Here is a 26605-nt window from a genome sequence, read left to right as displayed (position 1 = left end):
ATCCAATTTTGTCGCCTCAGACGCGGCCGGAAAATGACCTGATGTCTACTTAAAAACTTCCAGTGATTTAACGCTCACAAATGTTGAAACACAATCTCAATCAGTGGTCTCTGGACGAGCTGTAACGTCACCATCATTCACTCGACTTCCTGACGTGGAGCTCAGCTGATATGTGAACACGATACTGCACGAGTGTCGCTGTTGTTGATATTTGATGCCGCTACAAATTAAACTGTCTGACACACTGACAGAATAGTTTGACTCCAAGAATAAATGTCAAGAAAATATACAAATGATGTGCAGGACCAATTAAAACGCAGCTGCAGGTTTTCCAGAGTGACGTCATCACAGGTGGATTTTATTGGACTTGCTGGTGTTTAAAAGTTAAAAGTGGGGCCGGTGTATTGGTAAACCGACACACAGGTATCAGTCTAATCCTGCTTGATAACACAAACACAGGAGGCTGCCGGGGATTAGCGCTAATAAGCCTCGTCTTGAGTCAGCACGCTGAGTTCGTTGGCCTGGCAGAAGGGTTTTAGGACTCGGATTCAAATGAAGTGTGGACTTTGAGGTGCAGCGTGCACGCCCTCCGGTTAAAGCCACCAGAACTAAGATGCTCTAACAACTCCAACCCTTGCGGTTTTTCCAAGGCTGTGGATTAAACAGAAATACTTTTTGGCCAAATGAAGCCTCGCACGGAGCCTCGTTAACTCCCGAGCAAATATCAATAAAAAGCCGCGCGGCAGCTCGTCTGCGGATGCTCAACCGTCTGCAGACAAATCACATTTCCTGCAACACACCGTTGATTTATTAACACGTGGAGCCCTTTTTTTTTCTGTACAAGTGACCTTGGGAAACTAATTAATCTGCTTTGCATATTTACAGCTTTTTGTTGAGTAATCCCAGAGGGGGAAAGGCACCCAAACAACTGTAGCATAAAGGCTCTTTCAGCCGTGGAAATACAGAGAAGATCTGTAAAATTCAGTTTCCAAACAACCTCTAACAGGAAGAACACCTCACTGACACTGTTCAGTATCACTGCTCCTTCATTTAGTTCGTACTTTGGAGGTGTTTCCACTTTATTTGAACTTGCAAACACCTACTTTTCTTCACATTCACTATCTTCGATGATCGCTGTCCTCTGGAGCAGTGATTCTGTAAAACGTCAAATGAATTAAAGTGTAATAACAGCCCTAATCATGTTGTTTGATAATCATAATATCATGTTAGGTACAGAATGTGTAGATCTGCTCGTGGATTTGCCCGAGTGGATGATTTTTGGGTGAGTTTTTTTTCCATTTCAGGGGAGGAAAGTGGAGGCCTGCTTTCACCGCATGCATTTCCTCGCTCTGATGATCACAACATCCATCTGTGCTAATATACACGGGCCCGTCTGGTTCATTCACCGCACTGGAATGAAAATGGAGCTCATAATAATACGTGCCGTCAGCAGTTAGAGGACAGGTATCTGCGAGTGATGCTGACCCCCCCGATGACGTCAATGGCCTCCGCTGTGCCGCCCCTGCTGTGGCCTGTCAGAGACGGAGAGAGGCGGGCAGCGCTAATAGATGCTGCGGGAAGGGAAGAGACATACATCAGTGTAAACAGATCAATAGCTGAGCCACATCTCATTTCTGACAGTTTTCACAGTCTGATAATTGGGACGAAGAACAAAGTGCGGCCTCGCTCCTGTTGATCTCACGGTTCACGGTCTCTTCAAGGTGGGGGAGGGTGCTGACGGACCGAAACTGGCCAGTGGACACGCAGGTGAGATCTTTATACCGAGACATTCCTCCACACACAGTGAGAAAATACCACATAACTCAAACTGAACTGGACCCAAGCCGAGACCGAGACCATGAAGAACTGACACAGATACCGGTCTTAACGGATCCACTCGGGTATTACACATAACGTTAAACCGAGACTCAGTGGGAGTGAAAGAATGTGACCCAACCCATCACATATAACGTGGATCCTGAACCTGTGCAGGTCCTGGGTTCTCAGGTGGACCTGTGAAGACCTCATCCATTTATCATCCTGAAACACAGACACTGGCACAGAGAGAACACACACTGGAGCAGCCGTTTTATCCCAAATAAAGGAAAATTCTTGTATTTTCAAACAACATATCCATTATAGAGATTTTGCAAATCTAAAATCTGCCGAAACTTGATAAATAAATCCTCTCTCGGTGTTTCGACGTGTCTCCTAAACTTCGTACTCTGCTTGGAATAAATCTGTCGGCCGTTACGGTGAAACGATTCCTTCGCCTTCGCCTAACTTCTTCTCTTCTTCTGCTGCATCTTTTCGAGCATGTAGACGCTGTAAATAAATAATGACCTGCAGCTTCTAACATGTCAACAGAAGTGATGCACAGACAAACAGGCTGTGAGTCTGGTGAGTAGATCCCTCTGCAGTAAGCAACGACAGTCGTGTCTGTGGACGCTTCAGGTTCAATTCCGACACAAGCACACGTGATGATTTATGTAAAATTGAAGTTTATTTGAAAATCTAAGGATGCTCCTGCTGCTTAAATATGTTTCCTTCCCAAAATCTTGAACGTCTGTTGTTGTAAAGATCTTTGCTGCACATTTATATGTCATTTTATATTTGATCGGACCTGAGCAGACGCTTTAATCACAGCTGATGGTCTCGTATTCTGTCACAGGTCATCAGAGGAATCACGAGAGTGTTTCCTTGTTGTCACTTTAAAGTGAAACTCTCACCAAAATGCAACCGAGGCTTTTTTTTTTGAATGTACCCGAGTCAAACCTTCGTGTAAAAGCATAATTGCGACGAAAGCGCCACTTTTAAGATTTATCATATTTTCGTTTTCTGGTCAAACTCATTTTCAATGGGAGTGCTACGGGCACTTTTACGATAGCATCAAAATCTCTATTTTTAAAACAGTAAGAAGTCTCGACACAACATGAAACTTTGCTGGTAGTATCACCAGGGTCTCTACACATGAACACGAGCATTGAGAACATTGTTTGTGTACACAGAGTTTACTAAAAAGAAGGTTTTTGAACAACTCACGTTAGCAGTAGCTTGTTCCGCTCGCCGCCGTCCTGCCAGTGGAGAAGTGTCGATCTCAGAATGTGACGTAACCTGGAGGACAGTTAAGGTGGAACGCTCCTAAAGCTTAGTTCCATATAAATGCAGGATAATTTGTTGTTTTGTCGTTAGCGAAAAACAATATTGACCTTGAAGTTGAAAAAGGAGCCTCATATAAGAAACAATACTAAAATAAAAAGCCGGAAAAGTCACGTGAGATCTCGTGTGGATAGTTGTTGCTGGAAGACAGTAGTTCCACCTTAACTGTCCTCCAGGTTACGTCACATTCTGAGATCGACACTTCTCCACTGGCAGGACGGCGGCGAGCGGAACAAGCTACTGCTAACGTGAGTTGTTCAAAAACCTTCTTTTTAGTAAACTCTGTGTACACAAACAATGTTCTCAATGCTCGTGTTCATGTGTAGAGACCCTGGTGATACTACCAGCAAAGTTTCATGTTGTGTCGAGACTTCTTACTGTTTTAAAAATAGAGATTTTGATGCTATCGCTAATTTGCTCGTAGCACTCCCATTGAAAATGAGTTTGACCTGAAAACGAAAATACATCAAATCTTAAAAGTGCCTCTTTCGACGTATTTGTGCTTTTACACGAAGGTTTGACTCAGGTTGCATTTTGGCGAGAGTTTCACTTTAAGTCAAATCACTATCCAGCGACATCATTACATGAGTTTTTAGAAAACTACATCTAGAAAAGAAAGGTGAATTGTGTAAAAACCCAGAGCTTCTAAGGTGCAAAAATCCCGATGTAGCTTAATTAACTCTCACAATCAAATATCAACGTGCTTCAACGTTTTCTTTCATATTTGACCCTCTGGATTCTGTTAAAACCGTGACAAAGAAGCGAACATCTTTGTACTCAGCCCACCAAAAAACAGGTTTGAGGAATGACCGTCACTTCAAACAGCCTCTTAAAAGGTAAACGTGGGGTATGTGGCCTGGAGGTGTCGGCGTGAACACGGTGCTTCAGGTGAGAAATCAACCAGAAGACTGAGAAGTGTCCGCGGGTGAAACCACACAAGGCCGGAGAACGACACTCAAAGGGCGATTTTCACACTCGAACTGAATAATTCGATGATTTCTCTGAAGCGTTGAGTCTGCGATGAGTCACGTATTTGAAATAGAAAGAGGCTGCGTGGAGACAAAAACACAGCTGAGAGGAAAAACACGTGTAGTTTCATCTGCTGAGCGGGAACCGAACACCTTTCTGCTGTTTTTTTGTTTTTGTTTTATGAAATCGGCCGGATTGATTTCTCACACGCACGTTTCGAACCATCTGCAGCTCGGCGGATGATAAAATAACACATCTCGTGTCGTAGCTTTCATTGCTGAACTCGTACAGCTTTCATCAAAGAGCATCACAAGTGTTTCTTTCTTTTTTTTTTGTTCAGCGCGCGTGAAAAAAAAAAAAAAAAGGTCTTGTTATGTGCACTTACCATAGATTCCTGCGCAGAAGTATATAAAAGCCGTTGCGGAGTGATGTGCACTTAAGGTTGAATTTCTTTAATAAGAGCAGCGTGAAAGAGTTTCTCCGGTGCTTCTGTTAAAATATACAGCCTGAACAATGTTTTAAGAGATCACGAGTGGGGGTATAGATTATGTTGTTGCTCTGTGAGAGAGTTTAAAACACACACGTATACCGTAAGATATAAGAATCCCACTCGATGCACAGGTGCGAGTGTGATCTGCATGAAGGTAACACTCAGGGCGAAGTGTGTTTTGCCTCTTGTCATTGACTGAAGTGACACGGCAGCGATCGAAACTAATGCATGATACGTTTTTTTATTTTTCAGTCGACCTGTAGTTCACAAAATGTCAGAAAACAAGAGTTACATTATTTGAACGCCATTCTTTTAATAATATGTGCCAGTAACGTAAACCAAGAACCTCAAAGTGCAAGAAAAAGTTGTTTTCTTCATCCCGTCCTGCAAAACCACCGATGACACTGCAGCACAAAAACCACTTGGTTAGTTGCAGCTGGAGATGGAAAAATAGCCCGTGTTGGTCTCCAGAAATGTCTCCAGGTGTCCTCACAAATACCCACTGGTGTGACTCAAACTGCAGCCGGCAGTTTGCCACCTCCACCTCCTCCGTCAGCTGATGTGATATGACACGTTTGGTACAAATGTCAACCTCGGACGTATCTCGCACAAACGTTCCCCGCTACATCCTGCCGAGCAACAGCGGTGACTCAGCCGTGCACTTTCATTCTTACTCTCTTGCCTCTAAACTCTCCAATCAATCAATGTGCTTATTTAATTAACTTCAGCAACAACAACAAAAAAAAAACAACAACCCTGTAATAATAACCGTTAAATCAGCCGAGGTGATGTGCGCTTGACTGCCTCTGCGCCGTTAAAGGAGCACTCAGAGGAGAAAGATTCGAACAAACTCTCTTTGTTTTCATGTCTCAGTGAACAAGCTGACCTTAAAGGACAGCTTGTTCACTTTGTTTATATGTGGCGGACCCTGCCACCTCTGAAGCTTCAGTGTTCTGACCTTATTGTCCAGCTTTGTTTATTCTCGCTGATGAAAAATGCATCGTCTTAAAATGCATCGTCTTAAAACCCAGATATTTTCTCTCAGGAGCTGGTGGAGACCAAAGTCAGAGCTAAAAGACGGAGAATATCTGACGTGATGGACGCGAACGCGACTCGGCATCAACGTTATTGTCGCTCTGCTTTGAAAATTAGTGCGCCATCAACTTTAAAACATGTAAACACATCAGCGTTGTGGTCATAACTCGTCTCTGCTGCCCCCAAGTGGCCTAAAATCTGTTACTGCAAGCTTATCTGATCCTGTATCAGTTTATAAATGATGTATATTCTTGTTTCTTTTGTCTCATTTCTAACAATCTGCCCTATAAATAAATACATACATAAATAAGGAAAAGGTCAACAAGGCTTCGCTTCTTTTGTCCCACGAGGGATCATTATTCCTGTTCTATCTGTGAAAACATGTATTTTCCAATTAAAATGTTTTTTTTAAAAGAGCAGGAAATTATGTGATTTACATTTCAATGAGGTTTTAGTTCAGACTGATGTTGAGGAGAGTTACAGGGATCAGGGGACAGCTGCTGTTTGATGGCAAGACAAAGTGAAGATGAAGGAAAACAAGCGGCACCCGCATCAAGTCGAGCGTCATCCGGAGAAAAATCCAAGGATGACGCTGTCGCAGGTTATTGATTAAGCGCTGACCTCTGTGTGCTTTCAGGAGATGACGAGGAACCCACTGATCGCCGCCTTAAAGAAGATTTCTACGGTATTTATAGACGCTACCTGGATGTCGTGTATCAGAAATGAAAGAGGATTGCAGCAGACAGGTGAAGCAGCGCTATGAGCATCATATTTTCAAGATGTCATCTAAGATCACGTCAGGTTTTTTAAGGGTGTGAAAGCCCATTTTCTTCAAGCACGGAGGGGATAATGTTATTTTGAGTTTTTCTGCAGATGACGACCATCGCGCATCAAAGAAACTCTATTTTACACCAGATTTGTAGATTACAAAAGAGACATAAAAAAAAAAACCTCAGGAACTCTCAGAAACCCGTCCAGTGCTCCATCTTCCTCCGTATGATCCCTTTAGAAGCAATAAACCTCTAACGATGTCAGCGGCGAGAAGGAGTCGGGAGCTTTTCAGGGTCGAGGTTACAAACCAACTAAAGCAATATACAGCAAGTTATGACTCTGCTTCACAAGAGAGACTCTGACATCTCATTTCAGATATCAAGAGGGCCTGGCTTCCTGAACCATGGGAAATAAGTGCAATCTAGCCGGGGTCAAAGGGATAAAGAGAGTTCGGCGTGTCCGTATATATACAGCTGAGATCTCACAATCGCTCCTCCGTAAAGCCGAGGTTTGGAGGCCGCGTGGCGTTCGGTACAGTCCGTCTCTGCCGAGATCACAGGTCAAGGCTTAGACACGTCTCACCTTTGATGGAGAAACCCTCCAGTCGATTTAATTTCTCAGCTGTGGCTGGAGTTCCTTTTGAAATGCTAATTCCCCCCAGAGCAGCAGGGACCGATCGATGGTATTGATCCCCATCAGGAGTCAGGAGGAGAGCCTGCGGTCATACGGATGAGTATTTTACATCCTCCCCTTTTTTTTTTCTCCTCGCAGTACTCCATATTTTGTGCGATTGCAGAGCACCGGGGCTAATGTTCAGTGACACTTTGATGGTCGAGGCCGTGCAGATGTTCGGGCCTAATCAAGATAAATGTGGAGTCTTTTGTTGCTGGCTGTAAAGTCGATAAGGTGGTCCAACTGAGCTGCCTGGAGAAACTCCCTGCGGAGCGCAGACGCTTCGCAGACTTTAGATTACTCGGAGGAAACAGTTCAGGAGTCGCGCAACAAGCGGCAATTTGAAAGTTTTCCTTCTACTGTTGTCTGATTCTGCAGCTTCAGCTGGAGGCGACTTATGCAGAGAGTTCAACAGCGATGTATCACAACACAAATATTCTCTAAATCTTTCTTTTCTAGCAATTCGACTGTAACCTCCAGATTCTTGTAGGACCATCGCAGCCGCAATGTGATCGCCAGACATCTATTTCATCTAATCTATTTTTCAGCCAGACAGGAAGTCCAGCAGCAGAGCGACACGGTGCATCATGTCAATTTTCAAAATAAAACAGTGTGCCGACATGGTGTCTGCAGCACAACAGTCAGAAATATTAACGATAAACCAACAAATAAGGAAACCATTTAAAGTGAAACTCTCTCCAAAATGCAACCGAGGCTTCTTTTGTGAATGTACCCGACTCAAACCTTTGTGTAAAAGCATAATTACGACAAAAAAGGCACTTTTAAGATTTATCATATTTTTGTTTTCGGGTCAAAACCATTTTCAATAGGAGTGCTACGGGCACTTTAGCGATAGCATCAAAATCTCTATTTTTAAAACAGTAAGAAGTCTCGACACAACATGAAACTTTGCTGGTAGTATCACCAGGGTCTCTACACATGAACACGAGCATTGAGAACATTGTTTGTGTACACAGAGTTTACTAAAAAGAAGGTTTTTGAACAACTCACGTTAGCAGTAGCTTGTTCCGCTCGCCGCCGTCCTGCCAGTGGAGAAGTGTCGATCTCAGAATGTGACGTAACCTGGAGGACAGTTAAGGTGGAACGCTCCTAAAGCTTAGTTCCATATAAATGCAGGATAATTTGTTGTTTTGTCGTTAGCGAAAAACAATATTGACCTTGAAGTTGAAAAAGGAGCCTCATATAAGAAACAGTACTAAAATAAAAAGCTGGAAAAGTCACGTGAGATCTCGCGTGGATAGTTGTTGCTGGAAGACAGTAGTTCCACCTTAACTGTCCTCCAGGTTACGTCACATTCTGAGATCGACACTTCTCCACTGGCAGGACGGCGGCGAGCGGAACAAGCTACTGCTAACGTGAGTTGTTAAAAACCTTCTTTTTAGTAAACTCTGTGTACACAAACAATGTTCTCAATGCTCGTGTTCATGTGTAGAGACCCTGGTGATACTACCAGCAAAGTTTCATGTTGTGTCGAGACTTCTTACTGTTTTAAACATAGAGATTTTGATGCTATCGTAAAAGTGCCCGTAGCACTCCCATTGAAAACGAAAATACGGTAAATCTTAAAAGTGCCTCTTTAATCGTAATTATGCTTTTACACAAAGGTTTGACTCATATACATTAACAAAAGAAGCCTCGGTTGCATTTTGGCGAGAGTTTGCTTCAACTATGCAACTTTAACAACAGACATTTGAATCTAGAATTAATCGGTAGTTTTATGCCATGACAACTTTCATCTATATTTTCTGATGGAGTAGAGTATGTGGCAAGTAGAAACCGAGCCTCACGTGTCTAAAGTGTAGTAGTTTCACAGTAATGGCTCTAAGATTGTGAGATACCGACATTTCAATCTATATCTTAAGCCAACAATGAACCTTCGAGAGCTGTCGAGACATTTTTTCCACAACATTTTCCTCGACCAACGTTTAATGCAACAATCTTCTCACATAAATATGTTAAATGCACCCCTCCAATGTGAATGCATTAATATATAGAACAGAAAGTCAACTCAGTGTGAAAAATAATGGGTGTATTTATGGTTTATTGTGAGTGGAGGAGGATAAATAGAGGTAGCACAGATTTACAGTCAGCCGTGTTTGTGATGATGATCGTATTCGGTTCAGGACTCAAAGGGACTCGTCGCGTCGACACCGTTCATTTCTCTCTCCGCTTTGTCGGAACGCTTCTCCGCGTAACAAGCGACGGAAAAATAACAACCAAATCAGCCAAACGGCATAAAAAGCGATTCATACCTTCCTCAGACTGACACGTTAATGGAGCGAGTTGAACAGGTGGTCCGACTTCATCTAACGCCGAGCCGTCTCCACACCGAGCCACTGATTAATCAAATGAAGGCGTGAGAGGCCGGAGCAGCGCGTCACGCTGATTGTTTGTGAGAGCCGGTCCCCCGCGGTCGCACCGACAAATGGTGATTTCACGTCCAGGTTTTAATGCGATCTCTGACGTGTGAGATGATAAACAGCAACGTTATATTCACAGAGAAAACTGAGAGCACACACATGAAGGAAACAGGTTAGAAAAGACTGTTTGTCTGGTGGGAAAGTTCCTGTTTTTGTGTCCATCGCTGGTGATAAGACACTTTAAAAACTGAACCAGGATTTATATTTATTCAAAGAACATATTTATTTATATGCTGCACATTTTGAAGGACGTTGTAGTTGAATGCTACAGAAGTGCTACGAAGTCTGTTCACTCCGCTGCCGTATTACCAGACTACAGAGCAGCTTCGTCCCTCAAAAGGTTGAGACTCCTGAACTGTTGAGGATTTAATTAAAAGAAAGAAAACCTTAACACGGGAGCATCGTGATGCCTCGTTGGAAAACCGAAGAAGAAGACACACAACACAAGTAACATTAAAGCTCAGATAACTACACAACACAAAGACGATGTTACAAACGCGATGAAACTACGCCAACGAAACCTGGATACGTCTTCATAATAACCAACAAAATAAAGATCACACACATTCACTGAATGAAGAGCATGAAAATACAACTTGTGTCTCGCTAAAAACATCATCAAAATGTTTGTTAATGCAGAAAGTATTTTAAAATAATGCGTTTTCCACTGATATGAAAGAAATATTGACGGACACAGGGCAAAAGAACAGAATAGGGTTGGAGAAAGATCATGTTTCGGCCTAAAATACCTGGTTTTGTTTCCAGAAACGGGGCTTGAAATGTCCCGTCTCATCAGACATATTCGATTTTGTTGCCACAAAACAATGTCATAACTATTCTATTTTATTGCAACAAACACGGCTGTTAATGTCCCAACATCTCATCCAAAATATCCAATTTTGTTCCCACAAATAAGGCTGTAAAATGTCCTGTCTTCTTAAAAGTATTCGGTGGTTTCACGCTTTCAAATGTTTAAATAAAGTCTCAGTCAGCGGTCTCTGGCTCGGCAGACGTACATCCTCTCCACCTCCTGACGTATTGATATAATATGCACAAACTTGAACGTATGTGTGTTTTGCAGAACACAAAACGCCGACATTTATCCTGCCGTCTGTCGAGCTGCTGGGTTTCCGCTGTGGTCTTGTGGACGATGGACGTCTGACTTCCTCTCTGCCGTTTGAGCTTTAAAGATTTCATTCAGCGCTTCTCCGACAAGCGAGCGCAGGAACAACCGACTCCCTCGGATTCACGTCGATACGATTGAGTTTTCTCTCCTCCGTTCTCATCTGCCTATCCAGACAGCCATTGATTTCTTTTACTTGCTTCATTTCAAAAGAGGAGCCGGAGTATAATTACAGCAGCCCCTCGCTGTCAGAAACTTTCGCAATCAAACATTTTTCCTCCTGCAGAAACGGCTGCTTGTCTGAAAATCTTCCCTCGTGCGAAAGTTAAACACTCAAACTGTATATCTGATTGTGTTCGTCGCCTCCTCTCTGCACGCCCGTGTTCTGTAATCGACTCGAACATTGTCAGTATCAACACGTTCTTGGCAGCTTTATTTTTCTTACACTCATAGTTCATTATAAAGCGGATGTTTGCTGAAAGACTAACCACTCTGAATTATTCATGAGTGTACTCTTTTTCTCCCCGAATCTGTTTTTGTTTGCTCCAAACTGTCACGCCGCATTTAATTATTCGGCAGCCTCTCCACGCTCGCAGAGGGAACACAAAGAGGTTTGACCTTAACGGGGCAATCTTTCTGCCACTTTAGATCAAAACATTTATGGCCTTCTTTTATTTTTTCTTTAGCCAATTCCTTCGCAGTGCGTTCGCAGGACACTTGAAATGCCAGATAAAGAGTAGCTGCTCGTTCTCTCTCCCTCTGCAGTGCACGCCAGTTAAGGTCAGCAGTCTTTTTTATCAGGTTCACTGAGAGCCGGCACATAAATCCACAGAGAGACACGCATTTAAGGATTACTTGATGTTATTTTTTTGTCTTCACGTACGCGCAAATCAATACGTGTGACTGTGAATGAGAGTGAAGACTCGAACTGGACCGTAGGCTGTGAAGATAGTGCAGCCGAGCGGGGCAGCGTCCATCGTTACTCTCCGGTGATATAAGAGCCGGCTGACAACGACCCTGAAGAATGAAGCCATGAGACGTAAAAGCTGAAAAACCAACAACAACGACTGAACAAAGTTTTCTTAAGGTGGGAAAATGATCTGGTGCTGCAATCTCTTGCAATAATGGCATCAGTGTTGTTGGGATCGTCTCCGTCGTGTCTGTTTCATCTGCGCTCCAGTCAACAAATGCATTTTGATTCCTGCATTACATTTTTCCTGCATTAAATGTTTATATTTTTCTAGTTAAAGCAGCTAAAAGGACCTTTTTTCGTGTTGTCTCTGGCGCCCCCTGTGGACAAAAGCGGTATGAACCATTGGCTCCATGCATTTGCTTTGGAAGCACTGATGAATCCTCAGGGCTTTGACGTAAAAACTATTTTTTATTTTCAGTATCCGACCCACTTAAACGCAGAATAAGAACGACTACAAACAGCCGATCTTCTCGCTGATGGTCTTGTTTGCTTCGGTCATCTAGAGGGTTTAACTTTTACTCCAGGACAATCGTTTCTTTCATTAATCTGTTGACACCTGAAACAATATTATTAGAGTCTTTAAAGGTATGAAAGCATGTCAAACAGGCTAAATAGTTGCTAATCTTCATCTAGCATTGCTGCACATAAGCGAGCGTAGACATAGGAGTAACGTTTAGCTGGTTAAGAAATAGTGTGGTCCAGTTTAGGGGTGTCTGAAACTGTATTAGAAGATTTTTGCAGGCATGAATGTGGAAAATATAGACTTTGATATTTAAGAATACAGATAAGAAGGATGTATAAATGTTTCAACCTCCTTGACTTCTGTTTTTACGTCTTTTGTCGGGGTCCAAGTCTTAATTATCGGGGGTCAAATCCACACAAATGACCTTTCCCTTCACTGAAAATACACAAAAACCATGAAGTACAACCTCACACACGACCACAGGTAGGATGTCATACCTGTCTGGATTATCTTCTACAGGTGTTTCTATTATCTACCATCTTTTAAAGCCAAAATTAAATTGTTCTTGGATTAAAAAAGGAAAGTTTACACCCAATAATTGGATTCTTATCTTCATCTTGCTTCTTTTTTAGCCAAAAGTCTCGTCCCTCACTGGATCCTGTCAATAAAGACACCAAAGTTAGTTGATACCAGGCGACTTCTTCCAGGTTCTTTGGGTATCTTGTGCAGCGCCGGGTGAAATTAGCAACTCTCTGATTTGGCAAATCACAGGAGGGAAGTCGTTTTAATTAGGTTAGCCTGGTTTTTTCCACAACCTGGGAATCAAATGTGGCACGTTTCATTTAGCAAATCATGAAGTTTAGTTCCTCTCCAAGATGATTAGAATTTTTTTTTAAAGCATTTGTGTTTTTTTTAGGTCCTGAAATTCAGATGATTTGAAGTTATGGTGTGAATTCTGAGTCATACTGTCACATTCTCACATACAAGAACCAACACAAACTTTAAAAAATCTCTGTCGAGACAATCTGCATATCAATTAACTTGATGTGGCTTAAATTCCAGGGAACTTTACAACCTGTGATTCCTACATTTAATGTAATTTAATGTAGTTTGCTGGATGACATCACAGCAACAGTTCAGGAACATTGTTTTCCTCGGAACATTCATTGTTATTTTCTGAGGCTGCGTGTTTGGACGCAGTGCTGCTGTCGGTCTGAACGCAGCGTTTATCTCGACCGTGCTGCAGCGAAGCGTCTGTCAGAGGCCGTTCACGCACACACGGGCTGATATTCATTGTGAATGGGAGAGATTTGAAGAGGCAGCGTGTGCGACGGCCGGGCGAGAGCCAATCACGCCTGTTTTTTAATGAAACAGAAACAGAAGCACGGAGTTGTTTACTATTCAGCTCCACTGGCGGAGTCTGGACCGCTTCCAGCACAGATACAGAACCGCAGCGCCGATCAGTCCTGCCAAGTCAGGCGCCAGCAAAACACAGCAAAACAGCTACTTTACTCTTTACTCGGGGAAGCAAACTGCACCAGAAGAAATGAACTATCAGGACACAACTGTGGGCCCGAGGCCAGACACTGAACGCCACCTCACAAGAGAATAAAATAAACAATCTTATTAATTTATGAGCTCAGATTTAAAGCAGGAAAGTGGGAACGTGCAGCGTCAGTGAACAGAAAACACAGTGAAAGTCATTTCTTAAATCTGAACTTTCTCCTGCTCACATTCTCAAAACAGGCTCATCTCTTTAGTTTGATGCCTTTGAGGGGAATTATGGATTAATCTTATTTGGCGTCATCGCACGCCGCATTCCCAACATCACAAGACTGATTTCAGACGAAACAAAGACGTGAGAAGCCGTAAACAGACAGAGAGGGAGACTGGAATGTGGAGAAAAGGCGTGTTAGTGTCTCGTATCTGCAGAGAGTTTCTGATTTTCTCTCTTTGTTGCTGCTCGGGACACTTTACCAACCCAACATGTGTCTATTTGACGTCCTGGGAATGAGACTCAACAATCAACTGTCTTTGTGGTGCGTTCAGGAACAGCTGGGACAAATCCTACTGATTCTACCTTTAACTTTAATTGTCTTTAAATTATATATATACGAGGTGAGCTTTGGGTAGCTTTGACCACAAATGTCCTTTTTTACTCTGAGTACATTTCAGAGCCGGAAGTCGGATCAGTACTTTCTACCTGAGTGAAGAGTATTTGTACTCGTGCCGCCTCTGCACAGCTGCAGTTCATTAGTATCCAGCTAATACCTCATTATATCCTACACGTACATTTATTCTAGTTTCAGAATCAAACCTGTGCGCTGTCGGTACCAATCAGTGTGAGTCGTTCTCACTCCTCCCCGCCAGATTTCATCCTAAAAAGTAGGCTGCACACCAACATCGCACCGCTCCGACGCAAGGTGCAGCTTTTCCTTTAGGCTTAAGGAAAATAAATCAGAGCTCTGTAGGTTTCCCTCCCGTAGAAATCAAGGTCATACAGTGTCTTTAAAATCTGGGACGGTTCGCCTCATGGGACGAGCTGTTCATCTACCTCGTATTACCGGGGTGGCAGAGCGACCGGGCACTTTGCTGCGCCGCAAAATGTGCACAGAAGAGCTGAAGAGGTTTATTGTAAACTATAACTTCCCCTTAGAACAAGCTGATCTCCTGAAACCCCCTCAAATCCTCCGTGAACTTTGTGAAGAGCCAAATCTGCTGGAGGCCTCTCCAAACTGTTTACTGCCGAGAAAAATTTATGGAGCACGGTGGGTATTTTCTTTTTCTCTTTGTGTGCTTACTTTGTGCCCCTCAGAGTAAATCCCTCAGAGAGACTTCAGCCTAGTTGCCCACATTAAATATCTGCCTGGAAGTGGTCGGCTCGCGCTGGAATGAAACTTTAAACCAAGTAGAAAAGTGAGTTCCCCCTCGAACCCCCCTGCTGCTACACATCCTGAAAGTGTTCAGGCTGTTATGTCTTTTAAACCCCTCACTTATACAGTCTTACATCCCGAAAAACAATCGGAAATCGAGTGTGAACGGAGATCAGTGACACAAATGAGCACATCTCCGAACACACCCAGTAAACAAGCGCCGCTCTCTGCTGGTGGCTCCCTCCCTCCGTCAGATAGCTCACAGCAGGACGCAGTCAGATCAGCGGCATCTTGTTCAGCATCCTCGTCTCATCATGTTCAACCAGTCGGAAGCCTCTCCACCTCACCTCAGAGGAAACGGGAGGCCCCACATGATACTGCTGTGTCGCCACCGCGAGCCAGACTCACAGATAATGTGTACTTTTACTGGAGCGCCACGAGGCATTTTACCTTTCTGCAAACCACTGATCAGTTCATGTGAGCAGGTGGAGGTGATGGCAGTGGCTTGGCAGCTAAAAGCTGTGAAGGCACAAAACTGCATTTAACCATTTGTATGGGTGAAACCACCGGGCAGGGACGGTCTCAGGATGTTTGAGGGTCCCCGTAGGGTCCCTTCATCATGTTTTCTTCCACCATGGGGCACTTGCGCCCTGCTTTTCCACCCATTTGGGTCCCAAAATATGATATTTTCCCATCCTTACAGGTCAAACTGGTACTGGTTGCATTCTTATGCAGACATGTGATCAATAAAACCATTTTGTTGTACATAATATCAATCGCTGGCTACGCAGTGTTAGACCTAGAAAAAATCCAATGTGTTAAAACCAAAAAGAACTCCGTAAACTAACCATTACGTTGGGGACATACCCATTTTCCACTGGTGCTAGCTTACATCTCGAACTACTACAAATCAGTATTAAAACTGACAGGAGGAGAGCTAGTTAGCTGTTAGCATTTGGTGAGGGGGAAGACCCACAGTGTGTTTGGCTAACGGAGCTTACAGCTAACAGAGCTAACGGAGATACGTGCTAATGGAGACGAAGGCAAAAAAAAGTTAGCGAAGCCCTGTAGCATCTGGAGACCAAAACAGAGAATTTAAAGAGCTAAAAATCTGCAGATGTGTTTAAACCTTCATTTGAGAGCATTATTTTAACCTCGAGAAGTTATGTATAAGCTGTTTTCCCTCAACGGGAGGTAAAAATTCAACATGTTGGCATTTTAGTGCCGGCTCCACCTGTGAGGGGAGTTCAACCTTTCACCGACAGGTCACCTCAACATGGAGCTCTTGTAGTCGCAGCAAATAAACTGAGAGCACTTTGATAAACCCCTGAGCTCTTTCATCGAGGTGTGAAAGGTGTTTTCTCACATTATTCCTCATATTTATATATATTTTTCTGCACGCATTCGATCAAATGGACTTATGAGCCGAGTCTCAGACTCTGGAGAGGGTTCTGATCTCTGGTGTGCTGCACATTGATCCGCTCTGTGGCCTCAACCCGTCTGAAGCTTCATGGCTTAAAGTCCAGACTGGAGGGGGAAAAAAAAAAAAAACGGCTGAAAGTGACATTGAAGCAGAAGATGGAAAAAAAAAAAAACTTCAAGGTGAAGAGAGGGAGGAAGGAGGCAGAGAGTGACGGAGAGGAGTAAGAAGGCAGTGTGCGGAGAATTTAACAAACCGCTGCCATTGTTATCTCGGCAGCAGATGGAGACTGATTTGTGTGTATGTTTTGTGATTAATGAAGGTGCTTGTCAATAAGACGATGCAGGCGGGATATTAATTCATCAGTCTGGCAGGAGGCTCCGACTATAATTGAAGAATGTTTCTCTCTGGATGTGGAGCACATAGAAATAGGACTTTTTATAGCTGGGAGTTGTTTTCAAGGCCGTAACGTGTAGAACATACTATTCACACCGGTCGATACTCAGGCCTGAATGACATTCATCAGCCTCTGCTGATTAGAAAATGTTTGCAGTTGATTCATGGCAACAACATTGGATATTTCTGACAACACATCAGGACATTTCCAGCCCTGTTAGTGGCAACAAAACCAGGTATTTCTGACCAGAGATTGAGACATTAAGAGCTGTGATTGTGGCAACAACATCAAATTTTTTTAATGAGATGTCAGGACATTTTCAGCTGAGTTTGTGGAAACAAAACAGGACGTTTGTGATGAGAAGTAAAGAAATTTTAAGCCCTGTTAGTGGCAACAAAACCAGGTATTTTTGATGAGGTATCAGGACATTTTTTGATGAGATGTCAGGACTTTTTCTGCTGTTTGTGGCAACAAAACCAGGTATTTCTGACCAGAAATCAAGACATTAAGAGCTGTGATTATGGCAACAAAATCTAATGTTTTGGACAAGATGTCGGGACATTTTTCAGCTGTGATCATGACAACAGAATCAGATTTTTTTTAATGAGATGTCAGGACATTTTTCAGCTGTTCCTGGCAACAAAATCAGACATTTTTAGTGAGATGTCAGGATGTCAGCTGCATTTGTGGAAACAAAACAGGACATTTGTGATGAGAAGTCAAGACATTTTTGGACAAGATTTTTTGACATTTTCCAGTCATGTTAGTGGCAACAAAACCAGGTATTTTTGACGAGACATCAGATAATTTTTTGGTAAGATGTGGGGACATTTACCAGCCATGTTTTGGAGACAAAATCAAATTGTTTTGATGAGATGTCAGGACATTTTCAGCCCTGTTAGTGGCAACAAAACTGGATGTTTTTGATGAGAAATTGAGACATTAACAGTCGTGTTGTGGCAACAAAATCTAATATGTTGAACAAGATGTTGGAGTATTTTCCAGCTGTGATTAGGACAACAAAATTACATTTTTTTTTAAATGAGAAGTCAAGACATTTTCCAGGTGATTGTGGCGACAAAACCAGACATTTTTATGAGATGTCGGGAGATTTCTTGCTGAGTTTGTGGCAACACAATCAGACATTTTTGGTGAGCCATATTTGTGGAGACAAAGTCAGATTTTTTTTTATGAGATGTCAAGCAAGACATTTTAACCCGGTTGGTGGCAACAAATCTAGACATTTTGATGAGACGTCAGGACATTCTCAGCCGTGTTTCTGGCAACAAAATCAGACATTTCCAGAGTTCATGGTGACAAATCCAGGTATTTAAAAAAGATTGTTTTGTGCCTAAACCTGACCAGACCATAAACACAGTATTGTGGCAAAATAAAATAGTAAATGTAACCTATAAAGTTACAACATGTAAAGTTTGGACACACCTGTAGCTTGTGGAAACCTACACTGCCCACATTCATCCTGGTGATTGGGTTGAATTGTTTTCATTTTCTCGGCTCTAATGAGACCAGTTCAACTCAACGTTCTTTGTTACTCTGCTCATTGCCACAATTAAAGATTTGAATATATATCAAACCGAGACATTTGGGCGAATAAAACAATAAAAGCATCATGTCGGCGGTGATTTGTTGTAGAACTCTACAGCTGCTGTGGTAAACATAATGCTTCCTTTGAATGCAGTTTTCCGTGATGAGGATATTTCCACGATATTTGAGGAGGGATTTAATAATAACTCCCATAATTGTTGTGATTACGTTTATGATGCAATAATCATCATCATTCCCCGGTCCTTGTGCAGGATGCTTTGTGTGGCTCACCGGACCTTTAAATCGTTCGCAGGGTAAAAACTTTCCGAGGCGATGAGGCCTGAGCACATTCAGAGTATACGGCCGATCATCATGGTGCCAAGCCTCATTAGGAAATTACTCAAATCACATCCAAGTTATGGATTATTACCTGCAGGTAGCCACTTCATAATAATTCACATCTTAATTTGTAGAGGGTTATAAAAACAGGAGAGAGCTCAGTGTTTATGTGAAGACACGGCTCAGAGATGGGCCACTTTAAAGGAATATACCGCGAATACACACATATCGTGTTTTCTTATCTTGACTGTTGTTGCAAGTACAATAAAGACATTTGAATAAATGTTGTTAACCTGTTGTTATTTCTGGAAATGTCTCTAAATTAATCCTAAAACATCCATCCCACTCCAGCCCAAAGTAAATTAAAAGCTGTTGTTGCACCATTTGGATTACAGACATGGTTTTGGGCTTTTTAAAACATTTTATAAACTATATTTTAGAGGCGTTATACGTGCTTCTGTCATTGATCTATCAGAGTTTGAACACATTTAATTATTACTAATTAACTGCCAATGTTAAGTCAGAAAACACAATGGCTCCACATCTAAGGAATGTGAAATACCCCCGCTTTAGGGTGAAAAAACTCATTATACTTCTTTATTTCTTTATTTACACTGGCTTTATGTGTATAAAATAATACAAAATAAGTGCTTCGGTGGTTCACGGGTCTACACATCCATTATTTGGCCATTGTGGGCTCTAGGGTGGGCACAGAAGCTCAGATAAAACCATGAAAAAGCATCCACAATTACATTTTTTGTCACCATTTAATCACTGAATACTGTGTTTTGGACTTACTTAGATGCATCTAGAGGACATTTGGGTGTTTCAGTCGTACATCAAACTCCAATATATTCCCACTTCATTGGTGAGATGCCAAAACTTTATACATGCTTGTTTGTTTGTTGATTGAACTTTCCTACAATGCATAGCATTACTATAGACTTAAATTGAGGCCTTGGCCCATTTGCTTAACTCTGACTCAAGCCTGTAAGCGTTTATTCCATTTTTTCTGAGGCTTACACAAAAGTCTGTACTTTATATAAATCAAAACTCTTTCGAGAACATGAGGTGTATCATGTTGGTGTCTTTACTGTTTAACTGATGGTTAATGCCTGACAAATAACTAGTTTGTGTCGTGTTTACATGTTCACTGTCACAAACAAGCTACACATGAAGGTGGATTGAAGTTTTTCAGATGCAGCTCCTCAATCCGACATCCAAGAAGTTTGTTGGTAAGTTCTTGTCACCCCCAAAGTCTGATTCCCCCGGCGGGTGATCACAGCGAACAGTGGGGCGCTCCGAGCCTTGTCTGAGCCTTGATTTCTCAATGTCAAGAGAAAAATATCAAAGAGCAACGTCTGATTTATTCAAGAGAAATGGTGAAGACGTGTCCTTTACCAGTGATGAAGAAGCTCTATCATGACCACACAGGGACAGCAGAACATACCGATGCATAATGTTTTGAAGGTCTTTTCATTTCAAACTCAAATAAATCTCTCCACAAAAAAAAAAAGCGAACAGACATACAGATTGTCTGCTGCGTCTGTTCTGCAAACGCAAATCGATTTCTTCCTCTTTAGGCTGTAGTTACACAATTTCCCTCTTCTTAAAATCTTTCTGTTCTTCCTCAATCAACAGCTTTCCATTCCACTGCAGAAACACTCGGGGGCCATCTCAGAGACAGCTCTGCTATTGACTGCTCTCATTTAAGCAGTGGTGAAGCAGTATGTCGGAGGGATCGATACCGGCCGCCTATGCGAACGACGTACGTGTGTGTGCGGTGCAATGAGAACTGCCTCGGCCTATTAGCTGCATTCATCATCGCGCTCCCATGGTGGTACGGTCACCGGTGAATGCCATGGTGTTTACACACTCGGGCTCCTTAAGCACCCGGCTCTATTAACTCGCTGCATTTACATGTTGCCCACATCCAATCGTTTCTCCCTGGAGGTGAGCAGCTCTGTGAACCATAAATAACACGAATTGTCCAATTTCTGCTCAGGTTGGATGCTGTTGGTATAATTGCAGCTCAGATAATGGTTTCCTATTTCTGCCCAGGTGGTTTGTTCAGCAGTGGAAATAGTACATTTATTTTTATTTATTTTTTTATATCTTTATACGCCACAACATCGAATTTCAGAGGGGAATAAGTTTTCTTTTCAGCCCACTGCAATTAGATGTTTGTGCTTTTTCAGTATACAGAGTTAAATATGATGCATTGTCATAAATTTGACTAAACAAGCAGGGAAATATTTGAGTTTAATATGAGAAGAAATGTATGGTTTATGCACACAATGCATGGAAATGTTTTATCATCTTTGTGCTCATTGTCTGGTTGGGTTCAGGAATAAAAACAAGTTGCTAAAGGTTCTGAGAAGATACTGTTTTGGCTTAAAATACCTGGTTTTGTTGTGACAAACACGGCCAAGATTGTTCCAATGGTTCCTCAAAAATATCCCAATTGTTGCCGCAACCGTCGCTGGAAATGCATCGATGTCTCGTCCAAAGAATCCACTGGTATCAGGCTAACAAATGTTGATACGTCGTCTCAAACAGTTGTCTCTGGCAAAGTCAGCTCGTATATATGTAGTGTGAATGTGATATGGCAGAATATTACAGATGACACACACAGTTTAATGCATCAGTGGTTTGCAGAAACATAAATTGCAAAATTTAAGAGTGGAAAAACAGACATTTCTCTGTTTGCAGAGCCTGGATTGCCTCTGGTTTTGAACAAAAATATATAAGCGTATTAAAAATCTAAGAAGATGGAAAAAAGTTCGATACAATTTGAATAAAACTTGAGAAAACTGAATTCAAATATGAGCACGGTGACACAAATCGAAGAACAAGGAATGAAAGTGCGAGACTATTGAATAACGTTTCATGGAAAACCTTAAATTAAACATATTACTATCAAACATTAACCACACTACTACAATGATGTGAGATTAACGAGTACGAGAGTTTGGATTGAAAGCCAGTCATTCTATTCTATGTCAGGTTAATTATATATATGCTGGCAAACGATGACGTAGAAAACAACCATTAACAATGTTAATCTAATATTCACTCTCTCTTTTTTAGCTCTGTTTTTGGTCTCCACCACTGTGTCTGTCTGCAAAACTGCAATTTTCTGGGTTGCGAAACCAAAACAACGAGCTAAAAGATGCTAAAACGCTCCATAAACCTGAGGTGGAAACTGCAGTCAGGTGATAATCGTCTGTGGGTTCATCACTGCAGTTGACTCCTTTCACATTACATGCAGTCCATTTGATCCTTCGTTGATAGAAACATATTGATTAGCGCAGCTTTAAACGACCTCAGTGCCTCTACAGCTGATGTTTGTTTGTGTTGTACTGTATACTCGTCTCTTTTCCGCCCGGCTTCCTTCTGACCTGCGGATCTTTGTTTGGCACGTCAATCAATCAGGCCCGACTTGTCCCTCGCGGCGCTGTGGCTTCTGATCGGATAAGGTCAGGCGGTGATACATAAAGTCGACAGCAGCCTTTTTTAAAATCCTTCACTCTGCCAGTCAAGTCGGCTCACAAATTCAGGGATTAATAGAAAATAAAATGGGAGGAGGAGGAGAAAAAAAAGGCGGAAAGCTCTGCTTCGTCCCAGAGGTCTGCATGTTTCCTTTTTTTCATAAAAAATGTAAAGGTCATCCCATCAGAGACGAACCTCAGAGCACGACATCAGACACAATGACTGAACAGGAAGATTTATGGGCGAGCGGTGGATATTTTACATTGTTGGCGGTGGCATTTGGTTTAAATGGACACAGTGTTCTTCCCCCGGGCTCAGGCGGACCCCTCTGATGGTTGGATCTCTGATAATAACACTGCATGTTGGCCTTCCACAGACACAACATCACCTTTTTGGATGGTGGACGACCAAGTTGGTTTGCGATGATCGGGATCATTCGAAGCAGCATACTGAATTAATTCACCTGATAAGGACACGGGCAGGACAGAATTGTTTAATGGCCAAACATTTGACCATTGCCCCTCCATTTGGGCCACTGTCGTCCAAATAACCTTGTTCCTTTTTCCATCTAAATGCAAATGGACGGGTATTGAAGAAAGTGGAAACCACTGCCATTTGCTATCTGCCCACTATTGTAACCACCGAGTTTTTGTTCTGGTTGTGCGAGAAATGCATTGCCCCACTCGCTCCTCTATGAATTTCAAGAAGGCTTCTGATGGCCCAGGACGTGATGGGAACTCTGGGTATTTATACATTTGTCATAAAAGTAATAGGAGTCTCGGTGCGTTCGGTGATGGTGTCAGTGACCAGATGTACAATGAAAGTTTTTTTTTGTTGTGCTTATGAGGCAAAGGCAGGTTTAGAGTGCGCATTTTGTGATTTGTGTTTTTTCAGAATAAAAGCATGGTGGTGGAAAGAAAGCGTGAACTTTTTCCACTTGATTATGACGCACACTCAAAAGTTCTGAGCCTGTTTCCTGGATGAAATAGCTGCCAAGAAGTATTTTATTTTAGAGTTGTTAATGAATGTGTGAAGGACACGTCATCCCAGCTCTTTCTCTCCCCATTTCTCCAGAATATAATGTTGTCATTATTCGTTTCTGCAAACAACAGATGCGTCACTCTTCTCCTCACGTCGGGAGGAGGAGGGGATGCTGGTGGCTGACATTTCAACATTTTGTGTTAACAAAATCAAATATTTCAAAGGAGATGTTGTGTTTAGCAAATGTCTGCATGTCAAAGCCTGAAAAAATGATCTTCTTCTAACCCTAACCGAGTGTTTTGGTCTTTTTGTGCCTGAACCTAACCTGAACTGAGATGAACAAATTTAACATATCCATGGTACGGCTCTTTTATTCATTGGTCTTCAGAATGAGTGACTGAAAACGAGGATATAACCAAGTCTCTCTAACTTCTAAATGTTTTCTTCACCGTCAACTAAAACTGACAGAAACAGAAACTTGTAGGAGAAAACGTTTGAAGCCTAAGATGACCATTTACGAGTCTTGCAGTTTTCACGCGAGGTCTAGAGACACTAGACAGTGTCGTTACATTTTCAATCCACTCGCAAGAATAAATGTTAGTTAAGTGCGTTTGTGTTTCTGTTGCTACTTTACATTTGTTTAAGTTCAATATTCTATGTGTCTCTTGTCACAACTGGTGACCAAAAATCATGGTTTGGTTTAAAAAAGCTGTTCTGATTTTGTCGCTGGACAGCAGCATTTTGTGTGTAACAATACAATAGAGGAGAGATTTTCTTTTGGTCCTCTGAGGGAAAAAAAACATTTGGTCACCTCTAAATTAATTGGATTTTTGCCCAACATTGTATCTCTGCAACCCTGTCTCTGGCTTTTCTTTAAAGGTCAGTGTTGATATTTGAAACCTGGCAAATCCTCTGTGGAAATGCGCAAGTTTGAAGTCCAATTTCAGGACAAAACAATTAACGCGTAGACGACAGCGCTAACAGAACAGGTGAGGTGTGGTGAGTCTAAATACTCACTTAAATAAAGACACATATGCAATAAGAGCCACAGTGACCACACAGGAAACTTAAGAGCGGTGTCTTTATCGATCCTGCACAATGTCAAACACAAAGTCTGTCTCGAACTGTAACAAAGCCGTTCTCTCCAAACGGCTTTTCTCTCCAAGGAAACTTGGGAAAGACTTTCTCTACAAGGTCACAAGTATCGACTTGCATTCTCAGACATAATAATCACAGATGGAGCAGCGTGTAGGGAACAACAACAAACCAAATGAAAACACAAGTTGCCTTTTGTCCACATCTTTTAACCTATTAGGAGATAAACTGGATTAAGGGTAAAATCTTACAAAGACTGCCTTTACGTAAATGGTTGTTCAATCACATTGTGGGATTGCTTTGACTTTATCAGCCTTTTGATAGTGTGAGAGCTGAAAAGCCTCATTCTTCATGGGCCGCATTCGATTACATCGTGCACTGGCAGCAGAAACACTGAGACCAGTGTTACACTCTCGGCTATTGCATCTGCTTTTGTATTTGTTCTGTGTTTCTGGGCGAGAATTTTAAAGAATTGACTGTGGCACATCGTTAGGTGCCTTACTATAAATGAACAGCGAAAACCACGCAGAGGGGTGGAACCACTGGAAATAATACCTCAACAAAGCTGTGCCCTCATCAATAAGAAATGAAGAAAGAAACTAGAAACTCTGGATCGAGGAGGCAAAACAAAAGGAGGTGAAAAGACCAATATGTTGCAAAAAGGGGCACTTAGGCTCTACATCTTCCCTTGTTGGATTAACCTTCTAGAGATAAAGGAGTTAAAAATGCCCATAAACAAATTTTGAGTAATTATTTTACAAATGCATAATCATTTCTACAATGTCACGCCTGTATTGCAATGAATTGTGGGTAATTAAATCAGTGAAGTCCGGTGAAGTCTGCAGCTCAAGTGGACTCACTGGAAGTCTGCAGAAAGTCCTCTTGAGAGACCTTGTGGACTCGATGAACGCCCCCGCAAAAACCTTGAGTCAGCAAGTGTTGTGAAGTCCAGACACTCGGATGCAGCCTAACAATTTCATATTTGTCTCAAAGGTCCTAAGTTTGAGAGAAAAGTTGATATGTGAGTATCATTCCCAGCTCGTCCAATAATGACACTTCTTAATTGAGGGACGGCTCGGCCGCCTTCCCAGAGAACAGTACTTTGTAATTTTTTAAAATGAGAGCTGTAGTTTCACTGCCCACGAAGTAAGTGTTAAAATCATGAAGGTAATGGTGGAGACCCATTGTTCCAATGATCTATTATTCCAAAAACACCATTAGTACTGAAAACAAAGGCCAGTTGATTTGAAAACTCTCATACACCCTGAATGTCTTATTGTTACGCTGATGACGACGTCCAATTAATCTAAGAATGAATGGTTAACATTTTAAAGCATTTGGGATAAGTTAAGTTAAGTTAGGTATGTAAATAAAACATTTTCTTAACTAAGTGATGGACATCTTTGGCATAACAGTTGGATAAATGGGGATTAATTTTTACAGCTGTATCTTTGGCACGTTACGTAGGAAATTCACTGCGACGAGGTGTAAGTCAGTCTGAGATGAAGAGCTAATGCTAACATGACCCAGTATCACGAGACGAGATATTTTAGGTGCAACAGTCCCAAGCCATTTAACCTCTATATTTTCCTACTGTACAGCACTTTGCCTTTTTTAACACATCATAAGTAAATGGAACAAAGATAATCAGAACAAGCCAGCTGAGAAAATTAGGTCTTACCTCACGAAAGTAGGTCTGTAGTCAGCTCGTTTTTCAGAAAATAACCACCAGGACCTCTTCTGGGTCACTGTCTCTGTGTTTTTAGAACAGTGATGCACTGATGTTACTTTTTATTTATCGTATTAATTGTTCTGACAGCTCCTGAAAATGAGCTTTTAGCTTGCTTGGGTGGCACTACAACATATCTTAGCAAGCGAGTAGATTTCGACTGACTTTTTGGCAAAACACACAAGTGTGAAATGGTTGGAAAAAGTTACGTTAGCTTATATTTTTTGTTAAAAGACGGCTAACGATCAAAACAGGGATGCTAACATCAATGCTAACATTAAGAAACAGTAGCTTAACCCCCAAACTGACGTGCTACCCTGAAATAAGAGAACCCAGAACATGCAAGCTCCTCACCACTCCTCGCAGCCGGGTCTCGAAACCAGGACCTTCTTGCTGTGAGGCAACAATGCTAATCCAAGAACGATATATTACATCGTGACACAGCCTTGGAGGCAGAGACCCGTTCATGCCTATGACAGCTGCTCAGTGGCCAAAAAAGCTTGACTTCCCAGCTATGAAAATAACCTGATCTCCCTTGTTGTGTGACCCATCGAGCATGCGCACTAAAGACTTCGCGGCATAACTTCTGGTTAAGCGCCCGGCTACCTTGAATGTGGATTCAATCATTTATTCGTGCA

At 42.1% G+C, this 26605-nt stretch overlaps 1 protein-coding gene across 2 annotated transcripts in view; it reads right to left on the bottom strand.

Moving 5' to 3' along the window:
- Positions 1-26572, bottom strand: part of pirt (phosphoinositide interacting regulator of transient receptor potential channels) — a 36858-nt gene extending 10286 nt beyond the window's left edge. Inside the window, exons 1-3 of one of the 2 annotated variants that reach the window (XR_003982569.1) lie at positions 26322-26572; positions 25920-25992; positions 1451-1571 (exon numbers count right to left, since the gene is read on the bottom strand). The gene's annotated coding sequence lies outside the window, so the exon portion shown is untranslated. Of the gene's footprint in view, positions 1-1450; positions 1572-25919; positions 25993-26321 lie in introns of those variants that run through there. The other variant, XM_030406369.1, reaches the window with a different exon arrangement.
- Between the last annotated feature and the right edge of the window lie 33 nt (positions 26573-26605).

Source organism: Sparus aurata, chromosome 23 (genome assembly GCF_900880675.1).
Source record: "Sparus aurata chromosome 23, fSpaAur1.1, whole genome shotgun sequence".
Classification (NCBI taxonomy): Eukaryota; Metazoa; Chordata; class Actinopteri; order Spariformes; family Sparidae; genus Sparus; species Sparus aurata.
The sequence above is the reverse complement of the archived record's forward strand: the minus strand, read 5'-3'. Positions and strand labels throughout refer to the sequence as shown.